Source organism: Pantherophis guttatus, chromosome 4, assembly GCF_059756535.1.
Source record: "Pantherophis guttatus breed Tessera chromosome 4, ASM5975653v1, whole genome shotgun sequence".
NCBI lineage: Eukaryota > Metazoa > Chordata > Lepidosauria > Squamata > Colubridae > Pantherophis > Pantherophis guttatus.
Genome location: NC_142066.1, coordinates 135773238 through 135795936, shown reverse-complemented (window position 1 = coordinate 135795936; position 22699 = coordinate 135773238). Strand labels below are relative to the sequence as shown.

General features: G+C 39.4%; 1 long non-coding RNA gene across 2 annotated transcripts in view; it reads right to left on the bottom strand.

The window, feature by feature from the left end:
- Positions 1-1319: 1319 nt before the first annotated feature.
- The window catches only part of LOC117655184 (uncharacterized), a 75355-nt gene continuing 53975 nt past the window's right edge, over positions 1320-22699 (bottom strand). For both annotated transcript variants that reach the window (XR_009620773.2, XR_015734072.1), the window contains 3 exons: positions 6760-6874; positions 4646-4754; positions 1320-2026 (listed from right to left, as the gene is read on the bottom strand). This is a non-coding gene — a long non-coding RNA (uncharacterized LOC117655184). The remainder of the gene's footprint in view (positions 2027-4645; positions 4755-6759; positions 6875-22699) is intronic.

Here is a 22699-nt window from a genome sequence, read left to right as displayed (position 1 = left end):
CACTCAAAGAGCCACTTGGGCCCGTTTCCCACAAAAAACAAAACACCGGGAGCCACAAAACCTGGGTAGATGTGGCTGCGGGGTGTCATGTGACTGGGTGGGAGTGAGGGATCTTGAGTTGGCCACGCCCACCAGATATTTTCTTTTAAACCGTTCTCTCTCTCTCTCCCTCTCATCTCTTTCTCCCTCTCTCTCTCCCTCTCCCTCCCTCTCATCTCTTTCTCCCTCTCTCTCTCCCTCTCCCTCCCTCTCATCTCTTTCTCCCTCTCTCTCTCCCTCTCCCTCCCTCTTATCTCTTTCTCCCTCTCTCTTTCTTTCTCCCTCTCTCTCATCTTTCTCCCTCTCTTTCTCCCTCTCATCTTTCCCCTCTCTCTCTCTTTCTCATCTTTCTCCCTCATCTCTCTCTCATCTTTCTTTCTCAATTCCCTCCCTCCCTTTCTCTCATCTCTCTTTTTCTTTTTCCCCTCTCTCTTTCTCATCTCTGTCTCTCATTTCCTCCATGACCCTCACCAACCAGAATACTCAGGCTGACAGGACTTGCAGCAGGCTGCATCTGCTGGCATGAGTGGTATGGGTCAATTCCAGTGGCATGAGACGGTCCCTAAAGTAACCTGGAACCATGCCATGAAGGGCTTTAAAGGTGATCACCAAAACCTTGAATTGCACCCACAACCAGACTGGTATCCAGTGCAACTCTGGAGCAGTGGTGTTATAGAGGCTGTTTTGGGACCTCAAACTACTCATGCCGCTGGTCTCTGAAGGAGCTATAGCTTCTGAATGGTCTTCAATGGTCTTCAAGCTTCATTCCTCATGCTTCCCACAGCAGAATTGACACTGTAAGTCCGGCATGGTCACTAGATGTTTTGCATAGTGACTACATTGTTTAGTGATGGAACTGTCAATCTCAATTGTGATTATTAAGTGAGGACTGCCTATACTTCCATTCAGCCTTTCTAGATAATGTCATTTATAGATTTTTCATTTGTAGATTTTTTAGGATTTTTTTACAATAATTATAGATTCATTATTCCCAACTAGCCATTATTTTTATGTATGTCACAGATTGTTACTCTAAGTTTTAAAAATCTCAGAACACCAACCTATGGCATATATAATAATAAATGCTGATTGAGATAATATCCATAATTAATCCATGTTTTCCAGAAAAATACATTTCTGTCTGTCTTCATATATAATAATTATTCAAAATATCATATGCTCATTTTAAAAAAATCAGATTTAAATTTTCTACTCAGACCCACATATGTCTAAATGCTTTCAGTGCAGGAAAAGTATACAAATACATACTATAATTAATGTCCAACATTTGCCAGAATTATATTAGTTAAAAGCTCTCAGGTTGAGCCCACAATGGTACATATTCAATATTAATTGTTTCAATACATGCATGAATTTAATAAATTAGCCCAAAAATATGATAGGAACCCAGGAAAATTAAAACCAACATCTTTGTATGAAAGACATAATTTTTGTAGCATTAATGCTTTGCCCATAGACTTCAAGGTTTCTCATTTTAGTATCCTCTTTCATCACTGTAATGGATTTTGAAACTTTCTTATAAATTAAATTAGATATTTTCCTGAAGGGAAAAGAAACTAAAAGAACAAACTCTAACTACCTGATTAAGGATAATCAGTGGCACAGAATCTTATTTCTGTCTCCAATCTGGGGAAGATTGGAATGGAATGTCATATAAAATAATACCAAGGACAGATGGATGGTATCTTCAGCAAAAGTGGTATCTTCAGAAAAATATTCTACAATATTTCATTGCATATTCCCAAAGATCAACATTTCTATTTATTACGAAATTTAAAACTATTACCTCACTACCTAAGTATTAAGGAGTTAAATTAAGTTGTCTCTTGGTTAGTTCATAATATTGTCCCAATACCTGGATGAAATCCATATATCCTTGCAAAGCTTCACACCAAATATTTGCACAATAGCTCAAATATCTGTGTGGCTGATGGTTAAATTCCGGAAGACACCATAAATGTGAAGTCTGAAAGGCAAATAAAGGAACATTTTCTTCAGATTTATAAATGCAAACTTTAATCACCTCAGCTTACATGGAAAATATACATTTTTGCTTTAGTAGTACCAACCTATGAGCTATCAGGATTAAGGATATCTTTAATCCTTATCTTTTCATCTCCAGTAGTTAAAGTCTTCTCTGTGATATTAGTACAATAAATATGACTTTGTATATATAATTATGCTGACAGTTATTTCATTGGACCTCAATAGATCCACATTCTTCACTTCCATGGTTGTACAAGTGTACTTTTTTTTTTTTTTAATTTGATTTATATGCCGTCCTTCTCCGGAGACTCAGGGCGGTTTACAATGCGTTAAGCAATAGCCTTCATACTTTTGTATATTTTATACAAAGTCAGCTTATTGCCCCCACAAACTGGTTCCTCAATTTACCTACCTTAGAAAGGATGGAAGGCTGAGTCAACCTTGTGCCTGGCAAGATTCGAACTTACTTTAATTGCAGACAGCTGGTGTTAAATTACAGGGCCTTGTCTACTTCTTGAGATACTCTGATAGGATATGTCATTTGGTCAAAATCTGACTACAATGACATCAGATACTTGAGAATACAGATAAATGATCAATACAAAACATCCTCAGCATATTAATTTGTCTTCCTCTGACCAGAGGTGGGTTTCAACAGGTTCTGACCAATTCTGGAGAACCGGTAGCAGAAATTTTGAGTAATTTGGAGAACCAGTAGTAAAAATTCTGACTGGCCCTGCCCCCATCTATTCTCTGCCTCCCAAATCCCAGTTGATCGGGAGGAAATAGGGATTTTGCAGTATCCTTCCACCAGAGTGGGGTGGGAATGGAGATTTTACAATATCGTTCCCCTGCCATGCCCACCAAGCCATGCCACGCCCACAGAACAGGTATTAAAAAAATTTGAAACCCACCACTGCCTTACATATCAGATCTGCCAATAAGACATACCAATTTGCCAATAAGAAGTTCTCATACTTTTCTACTTCTATTTACTTATGTATAAAAAAATGAATGAATAAGTTTATGCTTTTCTCTCAGAGGGTGCTGGACGAATTAATTAGCTAATAATGAAGATAAAAACCAGTGTATAACTAGCATAATCATCATAATTAAGATATCTCCTGAGGCTCCTTCAGTAAACTTCTGTTAACATATTTTAGTGAGTGAAAATGAAACAAAATGAAAAAAGATATATTAAATTGTTCAGACCCTGGTTTTACAGGTATTTGGAAGAAATACCAATTAAATCTCTATTTTTTGAAGACATACAGATACATGCACACATGTTTTGAGCTATAGTAGGTTTATAATTGGGGAGTTGAGGAGGGAGACAAGAATGAATTTTGCTTTGAAGAACCATCTGTCAAAACATTTGCAGAGAAAGAATATTATCAACTTCTAATTCGCTTATAATTAAAAGCATAATTTATATGCTTCTCTTGTACATGAACGCCCATAATGAATGAGTCCACATATTGAATCAAAGCAGGAAATTCTCTCTGGAATATATTTACATGTTTGACAAATAACTCAGCAGGGTATCCTTGATACAAAATGCTACCTTGTGATTAATCAAGTTGTACCCTTTGAAACAGTTTTGATTAGTCTTGCAAAGTTTCTTTTCTATGAACCATGAACAGAGAAATGAAATGTTCTTTTGATGAAAGCCTCAATATTTCACATGTCCTGTATCACACTAGTAAAGATGAGCTAGTACTAGTATTTAGCTTTTCAAAAGAGAGCCGTCATCACTTTAGTGATCCCATTATGATGAGACCTGAAAGCTTTCATATTTACTGAAAACTATTAATATGTAAAATTGGGTATGTTTATTCAGAGATTAAATTGCATTTAGCCTTGTCCTCCTTAGAAGGCTGCTAAGCCCCATTTGGATGAAGGCCCAGAAAAAAGACAGCTTTAAAAGCTGAAAGCCTTGTAAACAAAACTGAGATATTGGGGAACAAAGCCACCAATTTTATGATTGTCCACACCCTTCACAGCAGACACTTGGGAAAATATCATTAATTTAATTTAATTTAATTTAATTAATTCAATTTATATGCTGCCCCTCTCCGAAGACTCAGGGCGGCTCACAATACATTTTAAAAAATCATTATAAAAAACATTTAAAAATTAAAAACATTAAAAACATTAAAAATTCATTCACGCCATTCATGGCTGGATCTCACCAGATCACAAGAGGAAATATGTTAATACATCATTAACATATTTCCAAATTCCAATTGAAAGCACTAGCTCAAAAATATGGGATCCCTACCTTAAAATGACAGGCCTGTTCTAGCTAAATATTTCATTATGTGTGTGCAAATGCACACTTATAAATATAATTGTTTCATTGCATCTTGTGTCCTTGCCTAATTCCCCATTTAAAAGTGAATGCCTCTCCTTCCCATCTACCATTTCAGAGGGAGGGAAAACAAGTCTATACATCAAATTGGCAATCTCTCTTCCAAGTTTCAATTGCCACTGCCCTCTAAGCTAGAAAGCTTGGCTAGACTCCTTTTAATTCCAATTTAAAACCTTTCTTCTCTTAGAAAGCCCAGTCAATATCCCCCACTATCATCCAACATACCACCTGTGCATTAAGATCAGCTGGGAAGATCCTCCAGTGGGTCTGGCTCACAGCACAAGGCCTTTCTTGATGTTCTCTTTCACAGCATCGTAGGCTACCTTGGTGGGCTTTCCTTTGCAAAGGTGACAATAGACACAGAAAAATAAGACAATGGAGACTTTCAAGTTCTTTTGTTATTTACAGTGGGGCTATTGGCAACAAATATTTACAACACAGTCTGGGTGTTTACTTTACTTTACTTTACTTTTATTAGATTTCTATACCACCCTTCTCCAGGAGGACTCAGGGCGGTGTACAGCCATATTAAAACACACATAATTTACAAAATTTAAAAACCATTAAAATCAAAAATACAAAATTTAGCCCACAAATTAAAAGTTAACATACACCCATTTAAAATTCGTATTCATGTTAGGCCAGCCCGGCTTGTTGAAACAGGAGGGTCTTCAGGGCACGGTGAAAAGTGCGCAGGTCGGGGATCGTACACACATCTAGGGGCAGCTCATTCCAGAGGGCTGATGCCCCCAGAGAGAATGCTCTCTCCCTGGGTGTCGCCAGTCAACATTGTTTGGCCTGAGAGGAGGCCCTCTCTCTAGGAGCGAATTGGCCGATGGGAAGCTGTGAATGGCAGAAGGCAGTCTCGTATATACCCTGGTCCTGAGCCATGGAGCGCTTTAAAGGTGGTAACCAACACCTTGAATCATACCCGGAAGATCACTGGGAGCTAGTGCAGCTCGCGCAGGAGAGGTGTCACGTGGGTGCGACGAGTCGCCCTTATAATCACCCATGCAGCCGCATTCTGGACCAGTTGGAGCCTCCGAGTGCTCTTCAAGGGGAGCCCCATGTAGAGAGTGTTGCAGTAGTCCAGACGGGATGTGACGAGGGCATGAGTGACCGTGCGCAGGGCATCCCGGTCCAGAAAGGGATGCAACTGGCGTATCAGGCGAACCTGAAAGAAAGCTCCCCTGGCCACGGCCGTCATATGCTCTTTCATATCAGTGTTTATCAGTGTTAGGTTTTCTCCTAAATTCTCCTTATCTCTTCTGCTAGCTGCCTTCGTTTTTTCCACCTTTCCCTCCAATTGCTTTCCACCCAATTCTGGACAGAACAAGCACAGAGGCTTCCGTAACAAGAAAGAGGATGAAAAGAAATGGACTGGATGTTACTGTAGTTTGCTTCTCCTTTGGGGAAGAATCTCTGTCAGAGTCTTCTATCAGCCTTTCCTCAGAAATCAGGCTTAGCCAACTGGGTCCCTCTTTCCTTGGGTAGATCTGGATTTCCAAGGAAGCTATCCTTGGATCTTTCTTTGCCTTCCTGATCAAGAACTGACAACTGCTTCACAGATAATTTTTCTCTACAATTTTTTTCTCCAGCAACTCCATACATTACATTTGTATAGACTCCTCTCCCCTCCTCTCCTTTCACCTATCCTCCCCTCCCCTCCCTCCTTCAAGTTTTAACTTGAAAGTTAAACATGGCAACATGTTCCTAAGGAAGGGTGTGTCCAACACCCATATGCCAAACCAGACCAAGGGGACTGCTGTCTCAATATCTTATCACACCAGCCCTGGCTAGCATTACTGCCATTCAAGGCTAGAATGAACTGGCTTGTTTCCTTTTATTTCCTCCACTGGCTGGCTCATGCCAGCAGAGCTGCAGCGAGACCAGGCAGGCCACTCTAAATCCATACGCCACGGAAAACATGCTACTTATCAAACTTTTTTTGATTCCCCTCATTGTCTTGTGTTTAATAACAATTGAAGACCTGCTTTTATTGTCCTTTTTATTCACTGCACTCTGTTCCCTTAGGAGAAAGAAATAGAAGGAATCGTTCTGCTAAATATTTTATTTCATTTTTAATCCATAATAGTTAAAATATGAAAATATCATTGAGGACATAACAACTAAATTAAAAAGTGAGATTCAGCTATTTTAATACCTTCGTGCTGCATTCTTAGGTGTCATTGCCATAAATATTCTATCCTTTAAAATAGCTAAGAATAAGTTATATACTGTGTTTTTTTTTTTGGTATTTAAAAATGAATGAAAACTCTATTAATAATTGAATGCAAGCTTACTTGAGATTAAATTATTAATGCTCAATAATTTTCTCATACCTTTAAAAATATGTACATCAGTGTTAACACAATGGCCACTCTGTACACACTGGGAATTGATCTTCTCTGTTAGCCTGAACAGATCCTGGGTGGAAGGTCTTTGAGCATTTTATACCTTTGATAAAAAAAAATTAATAATTTGTTCATTGCTTTATAGTACCAGAATGCCACCTAGAGGTAATCTAACAAAGAAATTCTTATTCTATATCAGGCACAAGGTTAAAATGATCACATTCTCAGGATCCTGCATGAAGGAATTATGAAGGAAATAAAAAAGGATTAAGGTTCAGGACAATATTTATGATCTGCAACTCTCTCTTTGCAAAATAACCACTATTCAAGGATGTCTGGAAAATTAAGTCCAATGCAAAGTAAACTAAATTAATCTGCCAAGCAGAATAGAGCTGCCCAAATTTTATATTTTCTGAATGTTAAAATGCTGGTCTAGATTTAAAATGATGCATAAATTTATTTTAAATTAAATCAATATATTATTATACAATTAATTAATTTGGGTGGCTTAGAAGCAGAAGAATAATTAAAACCACATCATTTAAAAAAAATCAATTATATATAACAGCAAAAATAAGATATAAAAAGATTAAGAATAAAACAAAAGAACCTCAAGATAGAGGGAGACAACAAACATTTAGCCTCATTAACCCCTTTTGTAGGCTCACTATGGGATTTCCAGGATTGAGTGAAGAACCACATTTTCAAGGCTTTCTGGAAGGCTAACAGATGGGGCTCATTCATAATTCAGGAAAAATGATATGCGAGGGAAAGCTACATCACCTGAGTCCAACTCTTTTGCGGATAAGACATGGATAATACCTTTTCTGTAGACTAATGGGACAGGTAGATGTAACTGGGAATAAGTGGTTCTTCATATATCCTGGTTCCATGCCATGAAGGGCTCTAAAGGTCAAAAGCAACACCTTGAATTGTACTCAGAAGCAAAGTGGCCACCAATGCATGTGATGGAACAGAGGGTTTGCAGATTTAGAAATCCTTCCCCAGCCTCATTATTACAAAAGCTGCCTCAGCAGGTACTTAATAATATAATATAACATCACTTTTGGGATACTTCATTGCTGCAAAGTCATTTCTGTTGTCTAGTTTTTATTTATCTTATAAATCTTTTGGACTCTTGAATCTCAGAAAATCTCTGGATGCTTCCTTGCACTGTTCCCGTTTGGAGTCTTGGTCATTGTCTTATGAACTTGTCCTCTGTATTGACCTCTGAATTTTATTGCTAGTTCAGCCATAAATCTGACACTGAAATGGACAGTGCATAAAAGTCCTGATCCTAAAGTATGTGTATATATTTCTAGTAAGTAGCAGAATTTATCATTCTTGTTGTGAAACTTGACTTTGCCTGATGCTTTATTCCTTGTTTGGAAATTTGAATTTGACCTTCTCGTACGTGACTGTGTTTGGAAACTGTGTGGTCTCTTGGTCTAGCTGGATACTTCCCAAAGGCTTTCTATTCTGTAGCATTAGCATTCTGATGTAGGACACAGCTTGGGGAACCATCTGGCAGTCATCCAAAGTACATATTCTAGAACTTGCCTGTTCTATTAGCATGATTCCATGGTGGCCAAGCCAAGCCCAGGGGCTGAACAATGTTTGTGTGCCACAGGTGATGCCATTAATTCATGACCTTTCATTGCAAACAAGGGAATACAGAAGGTCTTTGTGCTTGCAGCACATAAGCAATGGGTAGCATAATTAGTGGTCTTGGAAATAATTGTTTTGTGTTGAGAATAGTAAAGCACAAGTAGAGCGATTACACAGTTATCTATTTTAGATCTATTTGCTTTTGTTTGGTTGACCTCTATTGCAAGAGGATGATTAATAATTAGCAACATATAGGAATGAATTAAATGTCAAAAATATAATTAAAAGATATGTATCTGTACAGTGCGCATTTTAACAAATTTCTCTAACATTGTTATAATCTAATCAAAATGTAAAAAGCAAACACAATTATTAATAAATATTCTGGTTCTGTGATATAGTAGTTAATTTATTAGATTAAGTAGGTGTAGGCCTTCCTGAGAGAACCATACATCTTTGCTGGTGACATAGGACTTAACAGTTCATAGATTATTCCTTTCTCTTATGATGCCAACAGTTATAAAACTCTGCAGGCTTTCATTTGGCAACCGTAACGGTTTCATTGCTGAATATAGTTTAGGGCTGGGATCATGAAAAATGCTGCTGCCACATACACACAACCACGTGATCAACCAAAGCAGGGTTTTACTGCTTGCATTCACAAAGGTGAATAATTCAACACATTATTTGTCTCTCTTATTTCAACTGTAAATAAATGGAATGTGTGTGTTGGGGTTCAGACAGTTAAACAATTATCACACAGTGGAAGTATCGAGACCGCCTTCTACCGCATAACTCCCAACGACCGGTAAGATCCCACAGAGTTGGTTTCCTCCGGGTCCCGTCAGCTAAAAATGCCAGCTGGCAGGCCCACGGGGGAGGGCCTTCTCTGTGACTGCCCCAGCTCTCTGGAACCAGTTACCTCCTGAGGTCTGGACCATCCCCACCCTATTGGCCTTCCGAAAAGCGGTGAAGACCTGGCTTTTCTGGCAGGCCTGGGGCCGTTGATTTCGCTCTTGCAATCCGGCGAGATCCAGCCATGAATGGTGTGAATGAGTTTTAATGTTTTATTGTTTTTAATTTTTAAATGTTTTTTATAATGATTTTAAATGCATTGTGAGCCACCCTGAGTCTTCATAGAGGGGCAGCATACAAATTGAATTAATAAATAATAAATAAATAAATAAGTAGAAGACTTTCCACCCAAAATGTGTTGCTGAAGAATGAACTGAGGGCTTCGTTAGTAAACTGTTTACCAATGATTGCTTAATTAAGCACTGTTGACTGTACATCCTTGTAAAAACTGAAGCATACAGTTTATTGAAGGTGGGTCTTTGTAATATTTTTTGTTCAATTTGATTTGTTCTGAAACCAACAATAACTGCTTAGAGGGTTGAACGGGGACTCTGCTTGCCACACACCCCACCACCACACACACACCATTATAGTTTAATACGGAATCATCAAATAGGCCTGTGTGATGGATATGATTTATCATATATTTTTCTTAACTATTCTTCTATGATGGGTCTAAGAGATCCTCATTGTGCTCTGTGTATGCAAATATTTTATGTGAGTTAACTGACTTAACATGAAATAATAACACACTGTAACAAATAACTAAAGCTTAAAACAGAGAGATCTCTAAATTGAAGTTAATCCCATTTTAAACTCCTCTAAATACGTTTTCTAAAATATGTTTCAAAACTCTGCAGAGAAATTTTTGCATTTTGAATCTAACTGTCTCTCTAAAAGCTATTGAGTCTTACTACCTGGGGATTATATGGCCCATCTGCTGCTGGACATGACCTGGCTATCATACAATGTAAGCTTCAAAGCAATATGGGTGGAGATACATATTCTACTCACTCTGTTGAAAAACCAGTTTTTCTCTCTCTATCATCTCAGTAAAGATGAAAGTCACATTCAAGCAAGGTCCCTCATGTTGGTGGGAATATAGAATTTTTTGGGAACTCTGCCTAGCAACCTCCCAATTCTATCCATAGCTCTCTCCTTTGGAATAAAGACTTTATGCCCTAAAGTGCAGCTATTTATTTGTTGATTAGATTTTTATTCTGCCTTTATATGAATTTTCATAGTACTCTTTCCTCTTCTTATTTTTTTTTACTAAAACAGTCCTCCAGGGGAAGGATTGATCTGGGAGTGAGTGATTAGCCTAAAGTCACCCAACCAGCTTTCATTTCTAAGACAGTCTCTTGGTTTCTAGTCTAGCACCTTAACCTCTATATCAAACTTTGATTAACAATACAGACCCCTTAATGCCTTTAAAGCTGAATAAGGCAAGGCTGTGAAGGATTTGTCCACAAATGTTTGATGGAATCTCTTAGCCATCCCCTATGTACCACCTTGCAAGACACCTGGATTTTCAACTAACACATTTTCAGTGCTTCACATTTCAATTCAAGATACTCCAAATTCAGAAATTCTATGCCTTTGGGCATGGTTTGCCTGGACAACAATAATGGGAATTGTTGAAATACATTCAATTGGCCTCTGTGTAGACAGGATCCAAGGTAAAAAATTTTTTTAGTAATATCCAAAAGGGACTTTATCACATTCTAATATAAACATAGATATGTTCAAAAATGTGTCAGCAGTGAGATCAGTTATATCTCATACAACGTATATACCGGTAGCTCATTCAATGTATAGGAAACATTATTAGTCAGAGTTTAAAGTTGGGTAATGTGTGTTTTCAAATATTTTCTTCTGATTTTTTTCATATCACTGCATTTCCTTATATTCACCCTCATGGCATAACAGGACAAGAAAAGGACAGGGGTGTACTAGAAGATCCAAATGGTAACTAAGTTATGAGCCAGATTTCACCTGCTACATCTGTAGCTGCAAATGTAAAAGAAATATAGAATTTTGCTAAATTTCTCTCTCCTCTCCCTGAGAAATTCAGTGAAATGAAATGATCCTCCTCTCAATTTTTCCCCTTTCTTTCCCTCAGTTTTTCTGCTATACAGGGAGAATTCTGACAGATTACTTGCATACAATTCTAGACCATCTCAAAGATGCTTTTCCAAAAGGCAACTGGACTTCGTTCTTCCTTGAAGACATTTTGCTTCTCATCTGAGAACATTTTTCTGTTCTGACTGAATGGTGGAGGATGGAAGGATTTAACATCTTCAAGGAAAAACTAAGTCCAGATGCCTTTTAAAAATCAACTTTGAGACAACCATGACCTGGAAAATTGAGAATGACTATAGACGATTCTAGATCATTGATTTTGTTTAAATAGATTTATTTTCACCTATTAATTCTCTAAATTGTTTCAGGAAATCTGGACTTGATTTTCTGTTTTCTAGTTCTTTTGTAAGACTTTAGCTCTCACCAGATGTTCTTTGGGGGAAAAAACAGTTCCGGGAAATAAAACAGAAACATGCATTCAGAGTCTAGAGCAGCCAGGACACATTGTGCTGGCCATAAGTCATTTTTATTTTCCTAGCGTTTTAATCGTAGTTACTGTATGTCCTAATATAATACTTAATGCAGTAATGAACTATTTATAAACAGATATCGCAATTGCAAAATTAAGACACATAATAACACAGAAATAAAAAAATAAAATAAAATACAGCTTTATCAATCATCTGCATGATAATTTTCTCCAACAAATGTCTGCAATCTGAACAGGCAATGAACTTTTCATACATACAAACAAACAAAAATCTTACAATTTATAACCACATCACTCTAGCATCTTTTTTCAAATAGTTTTCTTTAGTGGGCAGGAAGTTGGTAGGAAATAACAACTATTGGCTTCCTTTAAAATGTCAGTGAACCCACATCCTGGGTTAGATTTCAATTTAAAATGGAAGAACAAACTTCCATTGCAGAAGAGCAATGGGTCATCTATTGATACTTACAGTAGGTTTCTTGTCAAGATCACATCAACGTGAGCTCAGAAGAGCCTACCTGTTCCTTGAAACTGTCCATGCTATAGTAGGGTAAATATGTTCTGGTAAATAGGGTTATTTCTCCAAGAGAAGAACTGCTCGGCTATGTTCTGCTTCAACTATCTTGTAATATCCTTCAAATTGACCACAATTCCTGGAGACTTCACTTTCTGAGTAGCTTCCAGTTTTCAATTGAGTCTTAGTGTAACTCTCTTTCACAGTATTCACTAGAGTTTAACATTATAAATATTCAGGAAGCGACATATAGGTCGCTTGATATCTAGTCTGCTTCAATTCTGCATGATCTCATGACTGAGAAGCTGGTGAGTCCAATTGATTTATTAAATCAGATTAAATCATCTGGGGTTTTTTCATAAATTTTTCTCTGTTATATGCACTTTACATGCAACCTTAATCAGCATATTTACACTTATTTTTTCTGTATGCTCTTACATATTCAGAGATTTAAATCAGAGGTAAATTTGTTCACATATGATCATTGATAGCTTTACAATTATATGTAAATAAAAAATACAGACTAAGCAACATAGCCAAAAGATTTTAATTAATAATGAATGGTGTTTAAATTAATAGATATAAATTGCATAGTTACAAAACTATGCAACTTAGATAAATAAAGACAAATCTTACATAACACTCTAAAATTATAGAGTGATGACCAAACATAGGAACATACACACACACACACATATGTATGTATGTATGTATGTATGTATGTATGTATGTATGTATGTATACCAGTGAAAGTGATGACCAAACGTAGGAAGAAAGATAGATAGATAGATAGATAGATAGATAGATAGATAGATAGATAGAAAGAAAGATAGAAAGAAAGATAGATATACATATACATCTATGTATACATCTACATCTACATCTACATCTATATATATACATATACATATTAAACAGTGAAATAAGACCAGCTTTATAAGAACCCTCAATTCCATATAACCAGACATTCAATTTACGATGGAGGAAGAGACCAACAACACGTTGGTGTTTCTGGATGTGCTGGTCCAGACGCAACCAGACGGGAGTCTCGACACATGTGTGCATCGGAAAACCACGAACACAGACCGTATTTTACATAATGAGAGCAATCACCCCATGGCACATAAAATCAGTTGTATTTGGGCACTGTTCAGCAGGATAGACACTCATTGTAGTAGACCAGCAGCTAAAGCCAAGGACCAGGCATATCTTTATCAGGTCTGCAAGCTCAACGGATACTCAATGGACTTTATCCGAAGGTGTGCTACACCTAGGGTTCGGCAGCCTATTGACGGTGCCAGTGGAACTGCTGCATGGAGGGTACTCCCATATGTACAGGAGGTATCCGAAACTGTTGCACGCATCCTCTCGGCACATGGAGTCAAAGTGGCGCATAAGCTGGACCAGACACTGAGAATGAGAGTGATGCGCCCAAAGGAAGCATTATCTAAGGAGGAGACATCTTCAATAGTTTACCTCATCAACTGTAGTAATTGTGCAAACAATTACGTAGGGGAAACAGCCAAGCAGTTACAGACCAGAGTACACGAACACGAACTGGCTGTCTAATACAAAGAACAGCACTCCCAGATCTGGACGCATATGAAGGAGCACAATCACACATTTGATTTTCAAGAACCTGAGATTATTGCCCATGATAGGACTAAAGGAGGATGCCTCCTAAAAGAAGCCTGGTTCTCCAATAACAATTCCATCAACAGGCATATCGAACTGCCACCGGCCTACCAGGCTTTGAGACACCAGGAAAGACCCTGCAGGAGGAGCAGAGATGACTTTCCATCAGTAAGCAGAGACCAAAGGCACTCACCCCCCACCTCTGGGCATGCAGACTCAGCCTGTGAAGGCATAGTTAGTCCTGACCAAACACAGAGCAACCCAGCAGGGCTGTCTCAAACTGTAACAGATAGGATTAATGAGAAACAAACCCTACCGACCACGAGGTGACGGACAAGGCAGCAAATTGCAATGGCTGACAGGCTAACATCATCCTCCACTGATAAGTAAGCTAGGAGGGAGAAAACAGTAGGAATCAAGCCTCCATCATCCAGCATGACGACAGCAAAAAACTACAGTTGATTACCAGTGGGAGACGGCTGGAAGGGCCTATTACACGCGCAAAGGCCAAATTGATTAATGGCATATACTGTAAAGGCAGAGATCTCTGTAATGGTGGTTTTAATACTCTGACGATGTCAGGTATATATGTGTGTGTGTGTGTGTGTGTGTGTGTGTGTGTGTGTGTGTGTGTTCCTATGTTTGGTCATCACTTTCACTGGTAACAATCATCGTTTCACGAAAGCTTAGCCAAAGTTTACTTGATTATTTATTCCTTATACTTTTGTGAGACTTATTTTTCATACACATATTCTTATTGCTGTAGAGAGATAGATTCAGCATTTAAAAAATGAATTTGGTTTCTTCTTAACTTTCAAGGATGAGGAGGCCAGGAGAAGAATGAAAACTCACTGATATGATTATATGGAAAGATTCTTAATGCTATCTTCAAATTTAGTGAACATTGCCTATTTTTAAGACCCATTCCCATACCAAGGTAGACACATGTAAAATCATACACTTAGTTATTTGAAATCTTCAAGGCTTTGTTCCAACTGAACAAAGTTGAAACAAATCACCTAATTCTGTCTTTGAAAACAATGCAGTTGCAGGAACTTTCAATCTTGGAGTTTTAGTTCCAACACTGCTTTTCAAAAGGGCATTTCTATAACATTGCAAATTGCCCTGCATAATGGAATGTGGCTTCTTATTGCTCTGGCAAATGATGTCAATTCAACAATATTATGTTTTATTTCTTCTTTCTGAAGTTGTATAAGATCTAATCTTCAGATAAATCAATTCTTAACAAGCAAAACTATTTATTTATCTAATAAATAAATATTTATTTATAATAATTTTAATTTATTTATTTGTTTCAATTTGTATACCGCCCTTCTCCAACAGGACTCAGGGCGGTGAACAGCCAGAATAAAAAACAGAACATACAAAATTTAAAAACAGTTTAAAATAATTAAATATTTTTGGCCGCAATTTAAAACAAACCCAATTAAAATCAATTAAATTTAACCCAAAAACTGTGGGATCAAGTCAGCCCGGCTAGTTGAAATAAATAAGTTTTCAGTCAGCGTATTGATGGAACTCCACCCCGAAGCCACGGATGATCTCACCCAGCGGCTTTACATAAATGTTGAACAGAAGGGGCGAGAGGACTGATCCTTGTGGCACCCCACAAGCAAGGTGCCTTGGGGTCGACCACTGCCCCCGTCAACACAGATTCCGACTGGTCAGAGAGGTAGGAGGAGAACCACCGCAGAACGGTGCCCCACACCCCCAGCCCCTTCAACATACCTTGGTCGATGGTATCAAAAGCCTCTGAGAGATCTAACAGGACCAGGATAGAGGAGCAACCCCTATCCGAGCCCTCCAGAGATCAGCCACCAACGCAACCAATGCCGTTTCCGTGCTGTGCCCAGGCCAGAAGCTGGACTGGAGCGGGTCTAGATAGACAGCTTCATCCAGGTACTGGGGAAGCTGCTGCGCCACCACACTCTCAACAACCTTCGCAATGAAACGAAGGTTGGAGACTGGACGATAGTTAGCCAAAACAGCCGGATCCAGAGAGGGCTTCTTGAGGGGCCTCACCACCGCTTCTTTCAAAGTGGCCGGCAGAACCCCCTCACTCAGAGAAGCGTTAACAATCCTCTGGACCCAGCCTCGTGTAACCTCCCGGGAAGCCAGTACCAACCAGGAGGGACATGGGTCCAATAAACATGTGGTCGTGTTCAGCCATCCCAGGATCCTGTCCATGTCCTTGGGAGCCACAGGATCGAACTCCTCCCAGATAACGCTCTCAAGACCTGCCTCAGTCATTCCGTCCAGACATACCCAGTCAGAGGCCAGCCCTTCTCGAATCTGAGCGATCTTGTCATACAGATACTGCACAAAGTCCTCAGCTCGACCCTGCAAGGGGTCATCCCGTGCTCCCAGATGGAGGAGGGAGCGGGTCACCCTAAACAGGGCGGCTGGGCGATTATCTGATTATCTGATGATTTATTTATTTATTTATTTATTTATTTTATTAGATTTCTATACCGCCCTACTCCCGAAGGACTCAGGGCGGTGCACAGCCAAACAATAAAAACACATACAATACAAAATTTAAAAATAGAATAAAATCAAATTAAATAATTTTGGCCCTGACAAATTTAAAACCCCAAACTTTTAAAACCAATTTAAAATTGAATATATAAAATACTAAAAGATATTTAAAATTTTAAAAATCTTTTATAAAAGAGGGGGAAAATTAGGCCAGGCCGGCCTGGTGAAATAGTAAGGTCTTTAAGGCGCGGCGGAAGGTGCGCAGATCCGGATCCTCCGTATCTCTGGGGGGAGCTCGTTCCAGATAGTAGGTGCCCCCACAGAGAAGGCTCTCCCCCTGGGGGCCGCCAGTCGGCATTATTTGGCTGATGGCACCCGGAGGAGCCCCTCTCTATGGGAGCGTACCGGCCGGTGGGAGGCTATTGGTGGTAGTAGGCGGTCCCGCAAGTACCCGGGTCCTAAGCCATGGAGCGCTTTAAAGGTGGTAATCAGAACCTTGAAGCGCACCCGGAAGACCACCGGGAGCCAGTGCACCTCGCGCAGGAGGGGTGTTACATGGGAACGCCATGTCGCTCCCATTACCACCCGCGCGGCCGCACTCTGCGCCAGTTGGAGCCTCCGGGTGCTCCTCAAGGGGAGCCCCATGTAGAGAGCGTTGCAATAGTCCAGGCGGGAGGTGACAAGGGCATGAGGGAATGATGCGATAAGAGCGGCAGCGATAATAGCTGGATTTTGCCACTTTTATCACCACTAGGTAGGTCTTAATATGAGACCTCACCAGTGTTCGGTCGGATTCGGAATGGCTGGTCCTCCAACTGCTCTCTAGGCATCTTTTCCGGTGCTTCATCTCCCTCAGCTCCTCGGAGAACCAAGGAGCTAGGTGAGTTCGGTGCCGGGTCAGAGGCCGCAAAGGCACGACGCGGTCCAAGGCCCCGGCGGCCGCACTATCCCAGGCGGCCACCAGGTCTTCAGCCGAGTCATGAGCCAGAGTCTCAGGGAATGGCCCAAGCTCCATCTGGAACCTATCAGGATCCATCAGGCACCTGGGGCAGAACCATCTGGTCGGTCCCGCTTCACTGCAGCGGGGTGCAGTGGTTAGAAAGTCCAGTCGAAGGAGCGAGTGGTCAGACCATGACAAAGGTTCGATGACTATATCCCCTATATCAAGGCCACTCAACCACTGACCAGAGACAGAAACTAAATCTAGAGTGTGTCCGCCCGTGTGAGTGGGGTCATGAATTAACTGAGTAAGGTCCATGGCCGTCATGGAAGCCATGAACTCTCGAGCTACCTCAGACGTTTCGCCGATAGATGGCAGGTTGAAATCCCCCATGACTACAAGTCTGGGGATATCAACCGCTACCTCGGCTATGATGTTGAACAGCTCGGGCAGGGCCATTGCCACGTGGCAGGGAGCCAGGTACGTGATCAACAAGCCCATCTGTACTCCACGCCCCACTTCACAAAAAGGGACTCACATCCGGCTATCTGTGGAACAGTGGTCCCTCTTGGATCCAGACCTTCCTTTATAATAACCGCCACCACCACCCGCCCCTGCCCTGAGCCCTCGGCTGATGAAATGCACGGAAGCCTGGTGGGCACATATCCACGAGGGGAACTCCCCCCTCCTGGCCCAATCAGGTCTCCATAATGCCCGCTAAGTCTGCTTCCCCCTCCTGAATAAGATCGTGGATTAGGGGGGCTTTACTAACAATAGACCTGGCATTGCACAACATCAGCTGAAGGCTCTGGCCCTGAGAATCTGGACAGCCTGGGGAACGAGAAAAGCACTGGGGACCGGAGTGCACAATCGCTCTAAGATAGCGAGTGCGCATTCCCCAAACATTATGTGGTCCCCGGCTTCCACCATATCTGCCCCTCCCACTCACTATGCTGATGGAACAGCCCTCTCTAAGTTGAACTCCAACCCCCTCCCCGATCTCCAGTTCTGCATCCCTAGTGTCGTAGCTCTCCGCAGAGGCTGGTCTTGAACCCGGTGGATTTCCCCCCAAACCCACCCTAATCCTCCCTGAACCCCTTAAAATTTTGTTAAAAACCCACTTAAAAACCCACTTAAAAAACCCCTCAAACTCTTCTTTGCCGCATGCCATCTCTCGGGGCTCCAAAGCCCGTCATCAAGATAGGCCCTCAATAACAAAGAGGGCCAAACCTGCGAGAGGGGGGAATCTTGCAGAGCACAGAGTTTGTTCACCGAATACATCTGAACATCAAGGGGAGGTAATAACCAATGGCCAATAACCAGGGGGCAATTTTGATGTTATCACAGTCAGAAGGAGTGAAATGCCGGACTTCAATAGAGCTCCAATGGAACACATGGGACCTCATTGCCCTCTCACGGCAATGGCGGGAGTAAAATGCTGTTTCTATCTGGTAGGGGGTGACCCAGCCCCCCTCTCACGGCGGCTGGTCAACCACGATCGTCCAAAAAAATATAAAAATATTTTATATAGAAAATATCTACAGGCCCCTCACATCCCAGACATAAATTGTTTCAACTTCTACTCTCAAAACGATGCTATAAGGTACTGCACACCAGAACAATTAGATACAAGGACAGTTTTTTTCCCGAATGCCATCAGTCTGCTAAACAACACTGTCAAACTATTTACTAAGACTATATTACTATTATTTTTCTCATGTTTCCTGTTATCCATCTCCTCCCACTTGTGACTATAACCTTATTACTTGTATCTCTATGATTTATATTGTTTTATTTGTTTCCTAGTATGATTTGATTGTTTATTTAGTAACCTATGACTATCACTAAGTGTTGTGTCTTATGATACTTGATGAATGTATTTTTTCCTTTTTATGTACACTGAGGGCACCAAAGACAAATTCCTTGTGTGTCCAATCACATTTGACCAATAAACTATTCTATTCTATTCTTTAAAAATTGTATATGGCATTCATATTTTTTTTAATCACAAAAGTTCTACTCTGAACTTGAAAATATGGAAAAGTTCACCGAATGTTAGGAACAGGCTGAAAGTAACTTATGTGGTTTAATGACTTTGCACATGGGTTCATAAATTAAATAAAATCTCTGATCAGGATTGTAAAATAGCAACTGCTAATAAAAAGTTATTAAAGGTTCCTCTAAAACAACTCAGAATAAAATCGTTGAACTAACTTGAGAAACTGAGGCATGCTGATGCAAATGAAATACAATAATTAGATATTAAGAAACGTTTACAGAAAAAATAGCTACACTGACCAGCAACACATGTTACATGTTTTCTCATTAATCAGCTAATTACAACTCATTGGAAACAGACAGATTAGAAAGGACACAAATAAAAAAGAAAGCTTTATTTATTTGTTTTCTTGTTTGTTTGTTGGATTTGTAAGGCTGCCCAATTAAAAAACTTTCATAAATAAATATTCCCTCTACTTCTTTAAGTTATTAATAAAAATTTAATCTCAGTTTTATGACGAACCATTGATTAATAGTCTATTATTTCTAAGTCATCTATGAATCTACTAAATTGTCATATCTTCTAGCCCACACTTAACTAATCCTGGGATTCCTTTTTTTAACCTCAAGATATATTATGTCTTCAGCACTCCCAATATATATACTAAAGAAATTGGTTGACTTCCTGTTTGCTGCTGGCCGCCGCCAGACGTTCCTTTGGGATCGTCAGCTTCCACTGCCTGTCAGAGCCGCCTTCACAACGGAACGGCGGCTCGAAAAAACTCCGTTCCCATGAGGAAACGGAGATAGAGCCGGCAGGGGTGGGTAGAACTCTCTGCAGAGTCCCAAAAGTTTTTCTTTTACTTTTGGGATGGAGCGGATGAGATGCCCCATATCCCCAGCCGTTGCTCCGGGCTTTGGGAGACCTCTGCTAATGCAGAGCCAGGCGTCAAAAGCAAGCTTGCGAATTTGACAGATTACTCAAAGAAAATGTGAGCTGGACCTGTAATACTGAAGCGCAAGTATTTTACTTATCTTTTAAAAATTACTTAAGAGAATAGAGGAAGAGAAAGAGGAAAAAAGTTTCTTTTTAAAATGGCGTCTGCCGCGGCTGGAGAAGAGTTTGAGAGGGAAAGTTCTTCCGTTTTTTATTATTACAATGTAGCGGAATAAATACCACTGGCTACATTTGTAGACAAAACTCCGCTCCTGTTTTTGTTTTTCTCTTTTTTCCCTGGAGGCTTGAGTGTTGCTGGCTGGAAGTCTTTTGTCTTGTTTTTTTTTTTTCTTCTTCTAACAAAGCCTGCTTAGGCGGAAACATGGCACTGAGGCTTGTGAAGTCAGACAAACAAATAGGTGGGGGGGATTCCCCCACTAAGAATTTAAAGCAATATGTTTTAACTCTTCAGTCCCAGAAACCTGATTTTAATATAATAGAATTTCTCTTAGAGGAGATTGAAAGAAGGGATGAGATTGTGAATCAGCAACTTGAAAAATTTAAGCAGGAAATTAAGGAATTGGTGAAATCCAAGTTTGACTTTTTGCAGCAAAAAATTTTAAAATTGCCAGAATTCATGATTCGGTTGGATACAAATACTAATTTACTAGAGTCAAAAATGGATGAAATTCAAGATAAATTGGACAATAGAATTCAAAAAATTGAAAATGATTTGTTAAATATTCAGGATTATAGTTCAGAAGAAAAATTTAAAATGGATGCTGACCAAAAGTCTGGTAATGTAGAATATCTGGAACAGAGGATTCAAAAAGAGGTTCTAAAGATACAATATAATTTCACAGAATATGCAATAAGACTTAGAGGTTTGCAGGAAAATAACAGAGATGACTTAAGGAAAATATCTTCTGAATTTCTAGCTGGGATTTTAAAGATTCAACCTGAGGAAGTGTTTTGTAGGATTGACAGAGCTTATCGAATAAACTCTTGGACTGCCAAGCAAAGGCAATTGCCTAGAGATGTGGTAATCTATTTTTCAGATAAAGAAATTAGGAATAAAATTGTGCAAAATTCCTTCAATTCTAATTTGCAATTGTATGGAAGAAAGATTTGGATTTACAAGGAACTCCCACCTAAGATACTAATGGAAAGGAAGAAATTTGGCTTTCTGGTGTCTGAGTTAAAAAGGAGAAATATTCAATTCCGGTGGGACGTCCCAGTTGGTATTATATTGAGATATCAAGGAGAAAGATACCAGTTAAATACTGTTGAAAGGGCGGAAGAATTTTATCAAAATAGGTTGAAAATGAATTTAACGTCTTCAGATATAATACAGGATAAGCAGAAGGAGCTGGAACTAAAGACAGAGACTGTACCAGATAAATTGCCTTTGGATTTATCGGATACCCCAGCTGGATTATCTACAAATTTGAGAGAAGTGCCATCTGATTTTAATGTGATGACTTATCAAGGCAAGGACAAGCATGGAAACCAATTAGAGGATATACAAGGGATAAAAAAGAAATGCGAGACACAAAAAATTAGGATGGAGGTCAAACCCACAAAAAGAAAACAAAAAAAGAAATAGGTTGTACAAAAATAGAAATTTCTAACCCAAGCAACAGTGAAGCCAGTGATTTTAAAATATGAATGATTATGTGAAAACATAGAGGAGGCGACATATTGGTCAATATCATCCTGAGGATAGTGGCAGATCTCTGCATTGCCGTAATTTTGGGACATGGAAAGAGCCTCAAATTGATGGTTTTGAATTATCTATTTTGAAACTTCTTTTTGTGTTGATAAATATATTATAATTATCTTGAATTATAAGGCAAGAGAATCACATTGGGACATGCAGAAGATCGGGTTGTTACCCAATACGATGATGGAAATTAATAATCCTGATGAAACCCACAATTATTATTATATGGAATACAATTATAATGTCACTCGGGTGGTTGTTTTTACTTTTATATATATAAGAAGATGTTTACTACTGATGGGGGCAGATATGATTGGAGATCTTGAATAAACTGTTGCATCCGCAAGCTATGTCACCCTATTATGGATGTTGGTTTTAACAATCCAGTGGAAAGACTTCAAGAAGATATTATATGGACTATAAATTTAAAGTTATTGTCTTTTCTTTTTTTATTTAGATATAATGGAATATATATATATATATATTTTTAAGTAGTGTGGGCAGTGAATTAAAGATATCAAGAATTGTTGTGTATGGTAAATTTGTAAGACAGTGGGTGAATAAGCTAGCTACAGACTGATTAGTTTAAGAAAAGGGATTTTTAAGTGATACATTTAGGGGAGTGGAGGAAATGGATAGAGTGGAAT